Below are 16655 nucleotides of genomic sequence, written 5' to 3'. Positions count from 1 at the left end.
ATGTGCTATAACCTGGAAAATGAACACGTAGAAATTCAGTCGTTAACTTAAACGCTTTACCTTTTTAACCGAGCTTAAGAGGAAACACTAACACGCAGCAAGCGGGTTTGCTTGCTGTGTTTGCTGAGCTGGGGCCAATTTTTGGTGTCACACAGCATTATAGTAATTAATTTTATAATATTATTATAGTCGAACTGTATACTTATAATATTATAATTATCGTGTGATGCTAAAAATAAACCCATTCTTATTCTAACACTGTCTTTCCATACAAACGTATTCCCCAATTTACTCCCAGGAGAATGCGACTAGACAAATGATTTTTTATTCAATATTGGGATCTGATAAATCTATGCTAGGGGCATCATAGATTCAACAGATCCCAATATTGTTCGTTCGATTTTTTTCTAAATTTACTAATAAATAAAAAATATGACCCTTCAAAAATCCCAAAAAATGATTGTCCCGTACCCCGCCAATCCACCGACCATAAAACGAAAGACGTTCTTTAAGATAAAATAAAAACGTACAGACATAGACTCACTCTTCCTGAAGATATTTAAAAATATATATTAGATAGGCTATATTTTGAAGGAGGACTACGTTACCTCGATTTACTGTATCTGTCTCTATCATAATACACGTGCCGGCGCAGGGTGAAGCGTGATGGCAATAGTTTCTTCCTTTAAATTCTACTGCACCCGCGTTCCCTCTAAAATTTCACTTATAATATACGATAGGAGCGCGATTCTGATATTTTGCATGTGAATTAAAGACAACTATTACAGACAAAATAGGTCGATGGCCGCATTTCTACGTCCGATATCAAGGTTGTACTTTGGAATTTGGGAACATATAGGGGAAGTACGGACAAAATGACAGGGTGTTTTGTTTTTCAATCATATTTTTTTATTTAATGACATTATAATTAGTCTCAACCGTATATAGTTATCTTAGGTTCATTGACTATCAGTAATACAGTAGGAACTATAATAAAACCTACAAAAAGAAAAAATATGACTAATCACAAAAACCACTTTGTCCATATAGTATGGACAAAATGACATACACATATTTAATAGCAAAGTTCACAATAATTAAATCGTTTAGGATTCTTCCTAATCCTTTAGAGTTAGAATTCAAGGTTCTATTCATATTGAGTGCATGTCTTCTAAGCGTTGCCTGAGAAACCAAATGTTTCTTAGCTCCAAGACTGCCGCTTAGTTTTTCGTAGTTTTGCGGCATATCCCCTTAACAAAATAATAAATGTTAACTATCAGAAACACTGTGTAGTGGGTATACTACAGAGTGTTTCTGATAGTTAATACAAAGAGTATACTTTAGTATGTTATTTTGTCCATTTCATGTGTATGTCATTTTGTCCAAATGTAACCAAAAACAAATAAATATCAAAATTCCATCAAATAACTAATGATTGCTATAAATTTCATAGAAGTCACTGGCTAGTAGCACAGTTCGTCGATTTTAATACAAATAATAACAAATTACAGCAAATAACTCGCCAGTAAACAGGAGAAAACCATCTGTTAAATAAACTTTTGAAGGCGAGAAACACGTTTGATACTGAGGCGCAACTGTGAGAATGGCGCTCAAAGTCTGGCAGGATTGTTAATATGACTGCCGTCACGTGATACAATCGCGGAAACGTATCTAAAACCCCCCAATTTTGAAATAAGAGCACTATGTCATTTAGTCCGTATTACGTATATATCATTTTGTACGTATTTCCCTTATATTATACATATATGCAGAGAAGTCCTTAAATATTGGCGTAGTTTTAACCATTCATTGCAAACAGTGAGTCTTATTACATTTAAACAAAGTTAAAATAATTGAAGAATTTTTAAATTCAATTAAAGTAACTTTTAAGAAACGTAATCTTTATTGTCTTAGCCACTGTCTACAGAACAAAGTAAACCTAAATAAATCCCAGGATCGCGGGTCGAAATTCAAGAATTTAATCATACCACTATCATTGCTTCTCGTAGATTTTTATCGGGTTAGTATAATGAAATTTCTACCGCTCCGTCTCTCTGAAGTTTGAACTTGTTAGAGGTAACCCTAAAAATTGGTATGTGAAAGTAATTTAAAACGTTCAGTTCGATTCGTTAGTGAATAGTTTTTCGGTGTTCACAAACTGTGTTCAGTAACAGTTGCTGGAAGTTGCTCGGCGCAAAGGTCGTTTACACGAATCGAATCGCATACCTCGGATTGTTTTCGTTATTACTTGAATTAGTTTTCGTTCCACTTATATTGTCACTTAGGATTTTCGCGAAACAACGACACAATTTTTAAAAAAGACATTTATTTTTGGTACCCTCATTTATAGAAAATAAAATTTTGAATTCGATTTCAAAATATTTTAGGTACTCACATAATAAATTATTTTATTTTTATTTAACTCTTTACTGTACACAAGAAACACATAAAGATACAATTGACATGGAAGCACGTCACAAAGGAGCTGCTTATTTCTAAAAGAAATCTCTTACAGCAGCCCTACTCTTTTATATTTTACTCTTGATGTAAAAATAGCAACTGGCGGCAGTTGGCATTATAGATTACTTTCATCAGGCAAACATTTTACACAAGATCTATTTGATAACATTTTCCTCGAGAGACTTTCTAGGAAATCATAAATATCTATACAAATATATATACAGCATATTCTGAACACTATCTATGTAAAAATCTTTCGCATAGATCTTTTCAGGTTGAATTTTTGTTTCTATGTTAAAAAATAAATAATAATACTTGTTACATAAAATAAGTTTTCTCCAATACGTGGTTTCAAAAAACTAAAAAATCATTGAAAAAATATTGTGTTACGAAAAACGAAAGAGACCAAACTCTTTAAACGTAAATACTAAAAATACCAGTTGTATGTAATAGAATAGAAATAATAGGTTTAAATCCAGTCTCGTATCTGTAAAAATAAAAAAAAACTAACTTACTTATAATTTTCGACACAATTTTTAAAATACGAATAACAAAAAATCGTGGATACCATAATTGATGTCGTTATTGCACAGATAAAATATTATAAGAAAGGTTTTTATTACTACCTCTAGTATAAATTTTGTGTGATAAGGTCATTGTACCCACGGCAGCCGTCCTCTAATTAATCGGTCCACAAATGTGTCTTTCATCAGGCTTTGGGCGAGCAAATCGTCCGACCAATCAGATAACTCTTCTTAAGGTCAGCTGAGTAATACACGCGATTTGTCAATTTTCGAGGAAACACGAAGCCCCTATAGTCTTATTTCACCTGGCCATACGAAAACCACCCTTATGTTGACAGAATAAGGCTGGACCAGATGTAAAATATGTGTGAACTACTACGTGAAATATTTTGACATGTCACGCTGCCGAAAATATTACCGGGCGCCTTCGTATTACTCGTGTTTTGAAGTTTTAACCTTATCTAAATATTTATTTGGTTTTGCCCTTTTTATCTATTACACGACAGTATCATAAGTAGAGTTAAAGTACTATCGCGACCCGCCCCGGCTTCGCACGGGTATAAAATAAATTATGGCCTAAGTGAACAATACTGCTGAATATTTACTACTGAAAAAATGATTAAATTCAGTAGTTTGATTTTAAATAATTTATATTCATTACTACCCGTGGCCCGCATTGGTCGGTACTGCCGCAAAAGCTACTTACGTCCCGCAATATTAAATCTGTAATGCCTTCGAAAATATTCATTTAAAATTAAAATCGTAATAATTATGCTGTAAAGGGCCAAAATCAATAATGTATTTGAAGTATTTAATTGAATAAGGATTATTGCCGTATTGCTTAATTTGCTTCGAAAATTAGCCATTATTTGAAGTTAAAAGTAAATGACAAAAAAATGTTATTGTGTGATATATCCTTAAGAGATATACTTATACGTGGGAGAGCCGTGCTTGCCACGAGCACCGAATGCCACGTTCTCACAGAAAACCGGCGTGAAACAGCGCTTACGCTGTGTTTCGCCGAGTGAGTGAGTTTACCGGAGGCCCAATCCCCTACCCTATTCCATTCCCTACCCTCACCTATTCCCTTCCCTACCCTCCCCTATTCCCTTCCCTTCCTATCTCTACCCTCCCCTATTACCCTATTCCCTCTTAAAAGGCCAGCAACGCACCTGCAGCTCTTCTGATGCTGCGAGTGTCCATGGGCGACGGAAGTTGCTTTCCATCAGGTGACCCGTTTGCTCGCTTGCCCCCTTATTTCATAAAAAAATAATATATATGTCGCAGCCGACTGGTTTAAATAGCCTTTCAATCAAACAGCTAGCCCTTTGACTGAACAACGCCATTCAATCACACGGCTATACGTCGTTTAGCCGACTTGTTGACTACAACATTCAACACTACAGCTAGACGACGCTTAGCCGACTGGTTTAATGGCAAATTAACTAGGGCGACCATTACCTTTATATGTAATTTGGGAGAATAGGAAAACTTTTTGTATTTTATTGAAAGATTATTCTCGGATTAAGTTTAAGGGGTGACCAAAAGTTTAATGCAATAAGTAAAAATTAAAAATTCTGAGGCGTGTTTTGTGACGGTCGCTGGCTGCTGCCGCAGCACAGTCACAGTTCTAACCTAACCTACTTTTGTACTTTCTGGATTGTGTTTGTTTTTGTTTTGGCAGGGGGCTGCGCCCCCCGAGCCCCCCTTTTATTTGACGACGGTCGCCGGCTGCTGCCGCAGCACGCTCGCTGCGCTCGCTCGGCTCCGTCTGTGTTGTGGTCTAAGTTCTAACCTAACCTAACCAACTTTTGGACTTTCTGGATTGTGTTTGTTTTTGTTTTGACGGGGGGCAGCGAACCCCTGAACCCCCTTTCATGGGGCTGCATCCATCCATTTCATAATCCCGTAATTTCTCCTCGAATATTTGTTGAATTTTGATTCACTCGTTTGTGCCTCCACAATTTTTGTCTCTTTAATAACACTTGTAACTTTTATTAACTACTTTCTTTCCGAAAAACAACCACAAACACCAACAAACACCTGCTAGTTGACGCCATATTGTAAATTAAACACACCTAGCGCCGCAGCGGTGCGCGCTAAACTACTTCAATTAAACGGCGGCTTTTGAATCAGCTGTAGTGTCGAACGTTTTGAGCGACTATAATATTCAATATAAAAGCTAGACGTGTGATTGAATGGCGATGTTCAGTCAAAGGGCTAGCTGTTTGATTGAACGGCTATTTAAACCAGTCGGCTACGACATATATACCATCGCGGAGTTTTCTGTAGACCTTTTCAACGTGTACAATGCATTGGTACTCGTATATTATCTATTCTGTGGCATTGGTAGCGCCCACTTCGAAACGGGCGTAAATTGCAATATTTTAATTTCGCCATAACTTCTAAACCAAACGTCCAATTTTAATCATTCAAAGAGCAAATATAATCTACATAAACTGTACTTAGTGATAAAAGAACATTGTATAGTTCTATCTTTTATAGTTTAGGCAGCGTACGCAAATTAAGTAAATTTTCTGGTTGTTTCCGAAAAACTGAAATATCTTACGGAACCCTATATTCTCCAAAATAAAAAGTGGCCTATGTTACTCGTACATAATGTAGCTTTCGAATGGTGAAAGAATTTTTAAAATCGGTCCAGTAGTTTTTGAGCCTATTCATTACAATTAAACAAACAAACAAGCAAACAAAGTTTACCTCTTTATAATATGAGTATAGATATACGTAAAATCCTATTCTTACATTGTTTAAATCTAACCGCGCTAGTTACGCAAAATCGCAATCGAAAATAGCATTTTGCCTAATTCAATTTCATGTGACAATTATTTTGTTAATGCGGTCAAACAATTTAAAAAAAAAAATTACAAGGTTAATTAAAATATTTTTTTGCATTTACTTTTGATACGAGTGATTTTTTATATAGACGACCTCTGTGGCTCAGTGGTGAGCGCGTTGGTAGCTCAAGCCGGGGGTCGCGGGTTCGAATCCCGCCGACGGTACAAAAAGTTTTCAATGTTCCCGGGTCTGGATGTGTATTAAATATGTGTATGATATAATAAAAATCTTAAATATATGTATAGTATAAAAGTATTAAATATATTTCCGTTGTCTGGTACCTGTAACACAAGTCCTTTAGGTACTTAGCACGGGGCCAGACTGACGTGGTGTGAAGCGTTCATAGATATTATAGATATTATTATAATGAAAAGCATACAAAAAGTCGTTTAAATGTAATAAGTCAAGCTTTTACACGGAATAAATGTTGTGTCCAAAACAATATTTCTTACTTCTATTCTCTTTCTGTATATAATAGTATGTTTACATTTTTGTTTGCAGTTACATTTTTGTAAGTTAAAACAGAGCTGTGAGTAAAAAAATGTATATTATATACATTTTATTGGGATAAAAACTATCCTTAGATGTCCTTCCCCGGGACTCTAAGTATATCCATACCTTTCAGCAAAATCGGTTCAGCTGCTTAGACGTAAAGTAACAAACAAACAGACAACATTATATTTTTGTTACGGATTATAATCCATAATAATTTGTCAATTATTCAAGGGTTAACATACTCTACCCGGTGCTAATATGTGAAAAGTTGAAAACATTCCAATTGGGTACATCAATTTAATAATAATACTTCTGGAATTGTTGAGTGCCATCCGATATGATATCATTATGAACCTTCCGAAGGGTCAAAGTTCTCGAATATCCATTACACGAGAAATCCATATTTGTGGAAGTATTTAATATTTGTATTTTGTAGGCATTTTTCTTCTATAAGGAAAAGGAATATTAAATTGCTTCTATATTATATATTTGATTGATTGAATTTCAGCCCGATCGATCCAGTGGTTTGGGCTGTGCGTTGATAGATCACCATGTCAGCCAGTTACCTTTGAGTTTTATATATATATATATATATATATATATATATATATATATATATATATATATATATATATATATATATATATATATATACGCATACGATTTCCGTATTTGGAAATCCGAATGGATAGAATTAAGTGCAAGCCGGCGCGTTCGCACGTGAAAAAAACTAATGTTTGCGCTAGTCTCACGAAATTCAGAATACGGAAAACGAATTCGGAAATTCAAAAAACGTGTGAATGCGGCCAGCCTAATATTGAATCCAGCTGTATCTTCCTGGGTATAAACCAAACATTTACATAATATTTAAAATTTTGTGGATCCGCTACTATGGACTCAGAAGGAATATTAAGAGATGTAAAAACAGACGAGGAAGCATCTTTCACTCCTATTGACTTTAATACCTCGATCGTCGGAATCGCAGACACAATAGATTTTCAATTGTTATGCGGCAGCCGGGTGCCGCATGGGAGTTGATGGGTTAGTACTAGATGTAGACTTTAACTATACATTATCAGCATTCGCCTTCCGAATTTATTAATAATAATTAATATTACACCGATTTAGGTGATGGGGTTTCATTACAATAAGCCAGCTTAGTAGGAGTACGCAATAGGTACACATAATATACAGTAATCAGTCTGCAAAATTCTTATCAAAATTGGGTAACAAACTTTTTCCAAAGTAGAAATCGAACCTATGACCTCAAACTGTACGCCCCTGGACCACGGCGGCGTTTATAAAAAAAATATGCGAAAATGTCAGTACAAAATACTCCATTAATCGTGATATCAGAAATATCTTTGTCGAATATTGGCTTGATGGTTTGCATATACATTGTTTATTACGTGATCATTAATAACGATCAAGAACAGAAGCGGGCCGAACACGGCTCCCTGAAACACCTCGTTTGTTCCAACATTTTTTATGTCTAGGCTATTGTGAATATTATACTCGCAAAGAAAGAAACAACGGGCCTTAGAGCGAATTTTGTATGCAGATAACATATAAAATTCAATCGAGGTCAGTTCGGTGGTTTTAGCGTTAACAGACAGACACGTACGTTTATAATAATAAAATAATATGAAATTATTTGCCACAATTTATTTTTTAACATAACTGCTCATTAATTTGGCCAGCAACGCACCTGAAGCCCTTCTAATGTTGCAAGTGTCCTTAGGCGACGGTAGTTGCTTTCCATCAGGTGACTCGTTTGCGCGTTTGACCCCTTATTTTATTTTAAAAAAAAACTTATGTAGTGTATTGATAAATAAAGATATGCCCTGCCTACGTGGGTAGGTAGTGGGGAGAGGTAGTAGTGGTCGCTCGACTTCGGTCTGACGATCACTTCTTCTATCAGCTACGAGCCCGAGGGGTGGTGTCGAGTGATATAACAGTATTCTGTGTTTTACTCTCCCTACAAAAATGTACAAATTGTACAGCTTATATAAAAACTTAATCTTTAGGAATTATAATAATATTGTGGCAATAATATTAACAAGTCGCAATAAACACAAAACAAGGTATCCATAGCTTAAATATTTATGAAAACATTAACTTGGTAATGAAACAACAACAGTTATGCAAAATAACAAAAGTGTTTGCCAACTGATGCTATTTCAAATGTTTTTATATGAAAATTTCAATCGGAGCTTCAAACCGATCCAAAACATATTTTCTTACCACTCCTGTTAAAACGCTGGCACCGACACAAAAGTTATAATTAAAGAATATAAAAAATATTCCGATCGCAAAATAAAACTACGAAGTAATATTTTCAAGAATCTATTAAGGTAAAAGTTTTACTATAACGCGAACGCCCAAAAAATTGAAAGCTTTTGGTTAAATGTTTTCTTTCAATTTATTTTAGGTAAATGCTTTTGTTTTGTAGCATTAACTATTGCTAACAAATTATTATTATTCAATATTAAGGCCCGGTACACATTGGGCATTTTGAAGTGCGCGTTAGGCGCGTGCTTGCATATTATGTACGCTTCAATAGAATCTGGGGTTTTCAAAACGCGCGTTAGCAAAGCACGCACCTATCGCGCGCTTCATAACGCCCAATGTGTACCCCCTCTTACTGTACATATACTATTTGTACTTTTATTGCTGATAAGTTAGTTGCTAGTGCTATGTCGGCTTGTTATCCTATTGCTTTTAGCAGTTTCGTCCAGGCAGCTTCATAATTGAGACCGAATTTTATTAATGACTAGCTGTCCCGGCAAACGTTGTTTTGCCATATAAATAATTTTTGGTATGAAAAATAGATGTTGGCCGATTCTCAGACCTACTCAATATGCTCACAAAATTTCATGAGAATCGGTCAAGCCGTTTCGGAGGAGTACGCGAATGAACATTGTGACACGAGAATTTTATATATATGATTATAAGCTACTGCATAGATTTGTCGTAGGCTTTGAGCACGGCGATGAAAGCAAGAAATTCCGTAACGAAAATAAACATAACACCCCCCACTCCGACGGTAGGTAGGTACTTACAGCGGTGCGGAGTTACCGCATTACTACCACGTACGGTCTAACGTCGTTTCAATTCGACAAATTTCGGCACGGTGTTGTGTGAGTGCGACTAGACGCATGCGAATTATAATTGCATAAGTTGATAATAATACCATGCACCGCAGCAGTTATTATTCCAGGCTTCTCATTTTTATTTGGCAAGCATTTTGCCGCTTGAATATCCGAGCTGCTCACTTCCAGTTTCATGGCTAGGTCATCAAGGGTAGTGTTTAGGTTTTTATAATCAACTTCTGGAATTCCGCAAACCTCTTAAGTAGTAGACAGTGCCTTTTGTTCAAGTTTCTGCATATTTTGTTCTAGAGTAGCTACCATCAATTCGAGATTTTTATTTTTGTTCTGTAGATCTTGGTTTTTGTTCTCGAGATCTTTGATTTTTTTGTCCTGATTTTTAAAAGACTGCTCCAAATTACTTAATTGATCACTTAAAAATTCCAGTTAAAAGTAAACCGAGTGCTAAACATATTTTTTATAGTAAATAGATTGTAAGGTAAGATAACACGTTGTAAGCAGTTCTAAAGAGTGCCGAGAACGTTAATATCAATTCAGACTGCACAGCGACGGGTAAATTCATTTCTAAAGGGGTTCGAACATTTTTGTGGCATTTCTAGCCGCCGGCTATTTTGATTTTTTTTTTAATTTTCGAGCACGATAAAAGTAAAAAAATAAAAAAAATAAAAAATGTTTTATTTCTGAGTAAAATTGAATCAAATTTTTTCAGAATGTCTACCTGATGCCTACCACCGGTTCGGGAACTACCGTTTACTATTACTAGTGGTAAGTATATTTGGATAGAGTACATACAAACAAAACATCTGTTAAATAAAATTCTCGTGTCACAGTTTTCGTTGCCATACTCCTCCGAAACGGCTTGGCCGATTCTCATTTGTGAGCATGTTGAGTAGGTCTGAGAATCGGCCAACATCTATTTTTCATACCAAAAATTATTTATATGACAAAACAACATTTGCCGGGACAGCTAGTGTTATATAACATGGTATCCTGAAGTGTCACGTTTCCGAGATATTTAGAAGTAAATATCGCCATATTAGTCCCAGATTTGCAAGATGTCTCACGCAATTGAAGTAAATCATCTGAGACAAGGGTACAGAAATGCATCTACGCGTCGCGTTGTGGTCTGAACTGACACCCTAGTTGACAAAACGAAGGCGTGGGTGTATATAAACACCCGAACATAACCTTCCCTATTGCCTCCGATCAAAACCAATGTGTTGCTTTAATCAAAGATGCGATTCTGTCTTCAATTTCCTTATCGAATTCACGAAGACAAATAAAATATAGGCGCAGTTGCCGATTCGAACAAATGACGTAAAATTGGACCTTTCTCGGGATCCCGTTTAACGACTCCATCTAAATCGGAAACACTATTACTGGAGTGTCGTGAGGATCCCGTCCCCAGTGAAAACTTGCAAAACTATTATCCAAAAGTGAATATGCTCCATCTTTCTATCAAGAGATGTTTTGGTATGGCGGAGGTTAGACTTAAACTTATTTTACTTAGAAACTTCTTTACAGTTTACAAGACCAGTGATCACAAATTACAAAGACGAATTTCATTTTTAAGGACATAATATTTATTCTTATATCTTAAATATCAGTATTATATTATAATATATTACATTGGTAAATCATAAATTCTCTTCTATTCGTGAAAACTGAAAATATTATTGTAAGATTACTTTCATAGACGGTTAGGCACATATTATTCACTCTAGAAAATTGAACTCGTAATGCAAATAAGCCGTAGGCATTATAATAATTATATTACTTGCTTAAATCTAGATTTTAATTTTTGTATTTTCATCTCCTGTGATTAAATAGAGTTTACAAATTTAATATATTATAGATACAAATATAATTTAACACTGTGTTTATGTTTGCATTATTGCAAAGTTCGTACTTTATTTACAGTCTTCATTAGCCATCATAGATCGCTATCTGTTCGGACGGAGCGGTCTAGTATAAAGAAGAAATATAATAACTACTGTGTTACAAATGACCACTAAGTTGCCGTAACATTTTTGCCGTACTAGACAGTTAGACACTAGTAGGTATTAGGGTCAATTCAGACTGCAACGCGACATAAACTCATAGCGGGTGAAATTTAAAAAATCTATTCTTAGTGTACAACCCACATCATATTAAGATAAACATGTGTTCGAAGGAAGTTTCTAGCCCTAAGGGCTGAAGTATCAGACAAGAGTTTCGCCTTTTGTTTTTTTTATGAAATAAGGGGGCAAACGAGCAAACGGGTCACCTGATGGAAAGCAACTTCCGTCGCCCATGGACACTCGCAGGATCAGAAAAGCTGCAGGTGCGTTGCCGGCCTTTTAAGGGGTAATAGGGGAGGGCAGGGATGGGAGGGGAAGGGAATAGGGTAAGGGATTGGGCCTCCGGTAAACTCACTCACTCAGCGAAACACAGCGCAAGCGCTGTTTCACGCCGGTTTTCTGTGAGAACGTGGTATTTCTGCGGACGAGCCGGCCCATTCGTGCCGAAGCATGGCTCTTCCACGTATAAACATTATTATTATTATGTAACATTCAAGAACACAAGATAGGCTTTTTATGAATACTAAAATATTTAAGAACTTAGTATTCCTTAGGCTGCGTGTCCACCAGAGATGGGTTGCGAGGAATGTGTTTTTTGAACCAATAAATAGAATATCTTCATTGACGTGAGCTTGTCATGACATCGCTCAGCGCAGCGATGCTGTTGGATCTAAAAACACATTCCTCGCAAGCGCAACACATCTCTAGTGGAAACGCAACCTTAACAGGCGATTCTTTGTCCTAATAACCACAGATCATTTAACGCTATCATAACCACTTACTTGCGTTTTATACGTTCGACGTGCAAATGCATCCAATTTGCAGTAAAGTAAAAATTAAGTATCCCTGCTCGCCGCAGACCGGCTACAAGCGGACTCGGTTCGCGATTAGTCGTATAAAAGTTTTAGAAGCAGCGATTGGCTACTAGTGGACCTTAAAGTCGACAATATTGCTCCTATACCGCCATAACAGCTTTTGAAGTTGTATATGGATGGTACCTGATATCTAATTCTAGCTCTATAATCGGAAAGACACTATATTAATTGGATTCATTACAACTGATAGTTCAATCATTACGGCGATAGAAAGAATGGAGATTGGTCTGTGCCAAACCTGTTTGGAAAAGAAATAAAAAAGGCACATTAAATTTGATTGAGTTGCAATACATTAAAAGGAAGTACATTCACCGCACCCTTCTAAGGGACATTTCTCATTGCAATGTGAATTTATTTACTTCACAATTACTTCACAAGAAGCCACAAATGACATCCTATTTAGAATGCCCCATTAAAAACATGCATCGACTCCAACAATTCACAAAATTAAAAAAAATATGTCGACAGGTAATCGCATCGGAATTTTGTGTCCCGTCTGCGCGGATCGTAGTGTCCCTTACTATAACCATTAGTGCATGCTGACATCCACACACCCCATTACCCGTTGTTCACTAGAACGTTTCACACCATCGCACAACAACATACGAGTGCTAAGACGAGAATCATTGTTTTTTATGTCACTATAATATTAATAAGTATGACACTCTTTACTAATGTCGTGAATGTACCGTCGAGGAAATTGATTCCTAGGCAGTTGACAGATCAACGTCATTTGGTCGAATCATGTCAATTCAATGTTAATTGTGATCTGTCAGCTTTGTTTGACATAACTCGACCAAATTACTTAGGTCCGCCATCTGCCTAGGAATCAACTTCTCTGATAGTACATGACACTTCAGTTCCTGGGAACTGACATAGGATTGTTTTATAGGACAAATGTAAGCTATAAAAATACTGCTCTATTTAAAAAATAAGCGTAACGAATACGGGTACTAATCACTACATTTACAACCATAAATAGGTTCAGTACACTCAACTTTTTAATTAAAACTTTACTTTAAATATCTAAAAAAATCCTGCATTAACTACAATCTATGATAAATTCACATTATGATGTTAAACGTACGATTGTGTCGTTAAGTTGGGACAATCTTCAGTTCGCCAATCATTTTTCCCACTCCATACATCTTCGGAACGACCCTTATCAAACTCCTCCGGATTTGAAACACGTTTTGATATGTAAATCACAAAAATTCTCATAAACTTAAGGAGTGAAAGGATCGCGAAAGTATTTTTCGGTTTCTAAATTTTATCTTAAAGAAATAATCTCGTTTGGGTTTCTTTTGAATAGACTTCGGAATAGTTTCATCAAAGATATTTCACTGAATATATTTTTTCGGATAATATATTGATGTCTGCGCTTTGAGATAGCCAATCTATTTGAGGTATACAATTACTGAGTAATGGTTTGTTAACTCCAAATATATTTTATTAAGTTCGTGTAGAATATTAAAAGAAAAAAGGCTAATGCCTTATGTATTAGCACGATATTAACAATATTGTTGCATAATTTAAATAACTTCAACATAAGAAAAATAACAGCTATTTATACCTAGTACACATACAAAATTGAATAAAAAGAAACAAATTTTAAAATCGAAAGACACCAAAGTGGCGTACATTTTCACAAACTTCTCTCCAAATGTATTCCGAAGAAAAATTCAATTTGAACTTACTTCGGACGAAACTGTACTTATTTGTATGTGTACGTAAATTCTCTGGTACATGTAGGTCACGGAGGCAAATGCTAAAATTATTCAGGAAAAGTAGCCTTCATAGCATCTGTACTGAAAAATTTGAAACTATCAACACCAATGAAACTTGCGCTAGTTTAGTTTCAGTTCAGAACAAAATATTAATATTACTATTTCATATTTTTAATATTTGAGGACTACATTGGTAAAACTTTTTACATTTTTAAATTATAAGAATCATCTTTTATCTAAAATGCATATAATGGAAAACTTATAATATAATGGAAAACGTGTGTATGCTTTGGAGGCAGTCCACACGGTGCGTTGCGCCAGCGTTGCCGTCGACGCAGCGTTGCCGTTTGACACATAGCCGGCCACACGGGCGCTGCGTCATCGCAGCGTTATTACGAAGCAGTCTTAAGAAGTGAGCACACTGAGACGGGCCATGCTGGGGCTCAGCGTGCCGGGGCTCATCGCAAAAATCCGCCTCCATACAATTTGTATGGAAGCGGATGCGCGTATCGCACACTGTGTCGGGGCGCAGTGGATTTCTGCTTCTATACAAATTGTATGGAGGCGGATTTTATACGGGGGAGAGCCATGCTTCGGCACGAATGGGCCGGCTCGACCGGATAAATACCACGTTCTCACAGAAAACCGACGTGAAACAGCGCTTGCGCTGTGTTTCGCCGAGTGAGTGAGTTTACCGGAGGCCCAATCCCCTAACCCCTACCCTATTCCCTTCCCTACCCTCAACTATTTCACTTCCCTTCCCTTCCCTACCCTCCCCTATTACCCTATTCCCTCTTAAAAGGCCGGCAACGCACTTGCAGCTCTTCTGATGCTGCGAGTGTCCATGGGCGACGGAATTTGCTTTCAATCAGGTGACCCGTTTGCTCGATTGCCCCCTTATTTCATAAAAACAAAAGATGAGCCCCGGCACGCTGAGCCCCGACACGGCCCGTCTCACAGTGTGAGTGTGCTCACTCCTTTAACGTTAACATCCCCTCATGCTTCGTCACGGGGGCCGCTGTCCGTCGTGTGTGCGTTGCGACGACGCAGCGCGTATTTGTATGTAAAATAACGCAACGGCAGCGCTGCGTCGACGCAACGCTGACGCAACACGCCGTGTGGATTGGGTCGTTGTTATAGTCAAGACATGTCCGTTGTCTGTCTCTCTGTCTGCATTACCACTTGCGGCACCAGTGGCGAAATGTACGGTCTGTGTAAGCAAAGTCATGGACAAGATCTAATCTTTTCAATTTTCAATTCTCAAGTACGTATATAATAGATAATGTTCAGAAGCGGAGTGTGCTTCTGGAATTTCTCGCAAAAAAAATCGCATTGCGTACTTATTGCCAACTTATGAACTCATGCTTTACGCGCGTAACAAAAGAATTGCTTTTTTTAAATTTGTCATTTGTGAATGTAAAAATTATTATTGGGACAGTTTTTATTAATTTTGGCATACCTACTCAGTACTCACGTTGGGCGCCCATGGTCCCAGGCCTCGCATAATTGATACTGTAGTACAGCTACGCCCCTGATAATACTTTCGTCGTACCGAGATAGTAAATGACCACTTTACAGTTGGATTTTGAGAAACACTGGAAGAGGATGTTATAATTATAATAATTCTGAGAATCGTTAAATATATTAAGGTGCTTCTTGTTTTGTTAATGAAATATGTGAAATAAGGAAATCATTTGTTTTCGTCGGTACACATTGTATATTCTTCTTTCCTACATTTAAGCCTGGACATGAAAGAATAAAACTGAGGACAAAATAGTAAATACTAAAACGTACCTCCCCGTTTACTGTTTGTAAAGGAGAAACATGGCCTGTTTTTGGCCTCAAAGGACAATGGTATGTGATGCTAAGCTCAAAACTGGAGCAGTAGTGCGCTTATAAACAAGTTTGTTTGACTCTGTCATAATTGCTTGGCCATTATTTTGGGTTGAGTATCTCGAACAATTCGCGTTACAACTCTGGTAATACATTCTATTATAAAACTATTTGTAACTTTATTTATTTAAGGGCCTGTTTCACCGCTTCCTGATAAGGCTATCCACCACTTAATTTGACAGATGGAGTATGGAAAATCTGTTAAATAACCCTATCGGGCACCTTATCAGGAAGCGGTGAAACAGGCCATAAGTATATTATTAAATTAATCAGAATTGACTAATGACGCCTGCAACTCTGTTAAGCCAAAATTCATATTTTATGGCTCGGGAAACGTCAATTTTTTTCAGGATCCTATTTCTTTTCCGGGAACTCAAAGTATCCCGGAACCAAATTTTAGCAAAATCGGTTCAGCAGTTTGGGCATGAAGAGGTAACAGACAGACACATTTTCGCATTTATAATTTTATTATGGATAATGGATATGGATGTAAATAAATAATATTATTGTCTTTAGTAAATAGTTTATCAGTAACTAAATGATTTTTCTTAAAACATTGCTTTAAAAAATTCAATGTAATTTGCTCAATTATTTAAATATTATTATAATAATATAATAATTCATAATTTATTTTCAACCACTCGCAATCGCTCAA

Source organism: Aricia agestis, chromosome 15 (assembly GCF_905147365.1).
Source record: "Aricia agestis chromosome 15, ilAriAges1.1, whole genome shotgun sequence".
Taxonomy (NCBI): Eukaryota; Metazoa; Arthropoda; class Insecta; order Lepidoptera; family Lycaenidae; genus Aricia; species Aricia agestis.
This window is presented reverse-complemented; position numbering follows the sequence as displayed.